General features: G+C 41.6%; 1 protein-coding gene across 1 annotated transcript in view; it reads left to right on the top strand.

The window, feature by feature from the left end:
- Positions 1–5,000, top strand: part of LOC134460383 (von Willebrand factor D and EGF domain-containing protein-like) — a 163,169-nt gene that overhangs the window by 96,804 nt on the left and 61,365 nt on the right. The window lies entirely within an intron of this gene.

The following is a 5,000-nucleotide window of genomic DNA, read 5'->3' on the forward strand; positions in this document are numbered from 1 at the left end:
CTGTTTAACACCCTGTTGTTACAAGGGTACATGTTTTACAGGACATGGGAATCAGACAACACACACACACACACACGCACGCACGCGCACACACACACACACACACACACACACACACACACACACACACACACACACACACACACACACACACACACACACACACACACACACACACACACACACACGTGAGCGCACACACACACACACACACACACACACACAGCAAACAGTGGTGCACACACAAGTTTGTGAGGCTTGTCTGTTTCATAGATAGACCAGCTTTTACTGTAAAGCTTTTAAATCAGTCGAGAGAGAGAGAGAGAGAGAGAGAGAGAGAGAGAGAGAGAGAGAGAGAGAGAGAGAGAGAGAGAGAGAGAGAGAGAGAGAGAGAGAGAGAGAGAGAGAATAGTATGAAGATTACTGTATGTCCACACTTTGAATACACCTTCTTCACATCACTGATTCTACGTTTCGAGTGCGCTTTTGGTAATATAAACGCAAAATGTCAATTATCAGTATTTTCTTTTTCAAATAAATGACCTAGATGTTTCCATAGTGTATACATTTAAGTTTCCAAACAAACAAATTGCCAAGCTTAATCTTAAATCATTTGATAAATACTCTTATGAAAACGAACATTTGCTTGATTATTTTGTCAACAGTGTTATGGACAAATACTATGCCATTTCAAACATATATACAAATCTGCAGAGTTGAAACAACATACGTTTGAAAGTGCTAATGTCCCTTAACAATAATGTTGTCATCAATCTGTGCAACTGATATAGAAAATGTGATTGTTGAGCTTCATAAGTAGGATTTTATGATTCACTGTGATACAGAATGACACATTTTTCATTATAAATCTCTGTAACGTCTGATTTGAATTTAGTCACCCTCCTTACACAAGACTTCCCTCTCCAGAGATAATCCCTAGTGTCTGTTCATAGGATTTTTGTTACTCAACTGTGTTATGGTCAACAGTGCAGGGGAACAAGTAGGAACTTTTTCAGGAGAAAAAACAGAGCAGACACATCTATCTCCCTAGAACACAAATGTGTTTGTTTGTCTATCAATATGGAGATGAATTGGCAAAAACATTATCCTCCTCAACTGCTATAGCTGATGCGTAACACCATTGACGGTAACACGGTTTGACATTTCAGCCACTTTCAGGGTGTTGTGCTACCTGAGGGCCTCAGAAGTTCCACCACAACACCTTAAAGGGACACTGTATGAGATTTTTAGTTGTTTATTTCCAAAATTCATGCTGCCCATTCACTAATGTTACCTTTTTCATGAACATTTACCACCAGCATCAAATTCTAAGTATTCAATGTGACTGGAAAAATAGCACTTTTCATACATGAAAAGGGGGATCTTCTCCATGGTCCGAATTTTGAATTTCCAAAAATAGCCATTTTTAGCTGCAAAAATGACTCTACTTGGACCATACTAGAAAATATTTGTTTATTACTTTGTAAACTTTCATGTTAAGATCAAATTTGGCAATAGGCAGCCCAGTTTCAATGAGCAGCATAATTGCAGTACCTTTTTTGACCATTTCTTGCACAGTGTCCCTTTAATCAATTCATGTATTTGTATGCTTTATCTGTGTTTTTCTACATGTGATTTCAAATTCAGATTGTTATGAATATGTTGATAACACAGTTGATAGGCAATTTTCCCGCTATGAGAACATGAAAAAGAATGGATTAAATTATGGAAGAATGGAGTTCAAAATTTACCAAAAAGTCTTCCCATATCCTGCCAAAGAGGATATGACATCACGTGATGTTATTCATATGGCCTAAGACCAAACCATTACTGATTTATGGAGGGGGTTTCAGACCGTGACACGGTTAACACAGTTTTCGTGCACACACAACTTTCATGTATAATGGAAAGCACAATGGTCTTTCTGACAGTTTTGTCATATTGTGATGATTACTGTGAATCAACATTTGCAATCGTCTTGGGCAAAACAAGTTTCTTTACATGCTAATATGAAGACTGAATCTGACATTTAGAAAACAGGACGGCATGAAAACGCCCAAAACCAGTGTTAAATATTCATTCTTGCTGAGGGAAATAATGTTATGTCTTGACTGTTTGTATTATATGACAGATAAATGTGTGCTAATGTCCAAAACATCATTGGATGCAGTTTATAGTTAGTGGAATTGGCAAATAAAGTCCACGGACCTAAAAGCGCCCACGAATCGAATGACTCACATACATTCCCTTCCATAGTGATAAAACTTACAGAACATCTACTGTAAAGCTCCCCACTTCTTCACTTATGCATTCAGTATGCTCTTAGCATTCATCGCACACACGCACACGCACACACACACACACACACACACTCTCTCTCTCACACACACACACACACACACACACACACACACACACACACACACACACACACACACACACACACACACACACACACACACACACACACACACACACACACACACACACACACACACACACACACACTCGCACTCGCATTCACACACACACCACACATTCATGGTAATTTATGGAAAATATGTTCCTAAAGATGACGAGCTATGAATCTCCTATTGCTCCTCTCACCTCCATTTCTCTCTCTCTCTCTCTCTCTCTCTCTCTCTCTCTCTCTCTCTCTCTCTCTCTCTCTCTCTCTCTCTCTCTCTCTCTCTCTCTCCCTTTCTTTATTCCTCAATCCTCATATACTCTCTCCTTTCTCACTATTTTTAACTCCTTTCTCCCTCATTCTCTCTCTCTCTCTCTCTCTCTCTCTCTCTCTCTCTCTCTCTCTCTCTCTCTCTCTCTCTCTCTCTCTCTCTCTCTCTTTAACACTCTGTCATCTACCTTACAAAATCTCTCTCCTCTCACCTCCATCTCTTGCTATGTTCTCCTTCATTCTTTATCTCCTCTCTTCCTCTCCTTCTCTTCCCTCATTCCTTTCATTCCCGAAAGGACATGTAAGACATACAGGGCAGGTTAGCATGTGTGAAGCGAAACGTTAGGGCAGAGTGTTGAGTTATGGGTGCAACGTGTCATAAAATTCATCCCCACAGTGCACACACACACACACACACACACACACACACACACACACACACACACACACACACACACACACACACACACACACACACACACACGCACACACACACACAAGCGCACACACACGCGCACACACACACACACACACACACACACACACACACACACACACACACACACACACACACACACACACACACACACACACACACACACACACACACACATTCAAACTCTCTCTCTCTCTCTCTCTCTCTCTCTCTCTCTCTCTCTCTCTCTCTCTCTCTCTCTCTCACGCACGCACGCATGCACACACGCACGCACGCACACACACACACGCAGCAAACATAAAATGCATCCCCAGATTGCTACTGAGCTTTATGGAGGGAAAACAAGATGCATTGAAAAACAGCCATGCCATGAATCCAAGTATACAATCTTCATCTTCCTTGAAGTGCTCCATCTTCCTCTCCCTCTTCATCTTTTGTCCCTCAATGGTGGAAAAAGGTACCAGCAGGGTCATCCCTCTCAACCTTCAAGAAGCTAGTGAAGACTCACCTCTTCCGAGAAAGCTTTCCTGCATAAAATAGCTAGACACGAATAGACCAGATGTAATCTGGAGGGTCAGGAGTCGAACCGCCAACAAGTCTGAAGCCTTAACTGCTTAGCTGTGACTACCCAATAATAAGCTACTAGTTGCTACAACAGCAGGGTCATCCCTCTCAACCTTTACGAAGCTAGACTCATCTCTTCAGAGAAAGCTTCCCTGCATAAAATAACTGACCGAACTCATCTCTAATCATAGTTACTAACCTTCGCTACGCTTACTTACAAGGTGATCCCAGTCCAAATGGTTTTCTGTCATTGTCCCGCAATGGTGGAATAAGCTACCATTTAAGCTGCTAGAAGAGCAGGGTCATCCCTCTCAACCTTCAACCTTCAAGAAACTAGTGAAGACTCATATCCTCCGAGAAAGCTGCCCTGCATAATATAACTAACTTAACTCATCTATAATCATAGGTACTAACATGCACTACACTTATCCCAGTCCAAATGGTTTTCTGTCATTGTCCCTCAACGGAAGAATAAGATACAAGAGCAGGGTCATCGCTCTCAACCTTCAAGAAGCTAGTGAAGACTTGTCTCTTCCGTGAAAGCTTCCCTGCATAATATAACTAAAGGCACACATATACCAGATGCGATTTGACCGATTCCAGCGACCAGTGACTTTGTATTGAGTTGCTTCCGACAGAAGAGACAAAAGCGATTCAGGCGACCAGAGGCGATTTGAGTGACTTGAGTGAGTTTGTGTTGGACTCGCTCGACTGTGTAGTTTTGGGGTCCCCAAACTTTCTTCTCTGGGGGCCTGTGATCAATCCTGACTGTGATCAGGGGCCGGGATCAATCATGTGGGCTTTATATTAGGCCACTGCCTTTTATAGCCATCATTTCTAGCACAACATTGTTCATCATTACAAGTGATTTGCAAAAGAAGTGAGTACTTCACATGTTTTTCATTTCTAATAACCATGTAAGAATGGCAAGGAAAGGTTAGAAAAATATGGTGATTGACAGTTTATGAGTGATACAATAGAAGCGGTGGGCCTGTTTATAGTGAAATGAGAAACTATCAAGACAAGAGACTTCTGGTGATTCACACCAGGTTAGTCAAAATTAAATTGTAGGAAGGCCTGTTGATAAACAAAATAAAATATTTTGAAAATATATTTTATCATTATTTTTTTCTGTAAGGATTGCTTCTTTGGGCCAGTTCAAATGGTGAGGTGCAGAGAGGTGGAGGGTCACATCCGGCCCCCGGGCCTTAGTTTGGGGACCCCTGGTGTAGTTGTTCAGTCCAGTGATTGTCAGTCGACTAATCTTCTGGCCGCCAGTGTATTCGCCCAGCAACTCTCCTCACCTCTAATCATGGGTACTAA

This window comes from Engraulis encrasicolus, chromosome 12 (genome assembly GCF_034702125.1).
Source record: "Engraulis encrasicolus isolate BLACKSEA-1 chromosome 12, IST_EnEncr_1.0, whole genome shotgun sequence".
Taxonomy (NCBI): Eukaryota; Metazoa; Chordata; class Actinopteri; order Clupeiformes; family Engraulidae; genus Engraulis; species Engraulis encrasicolus.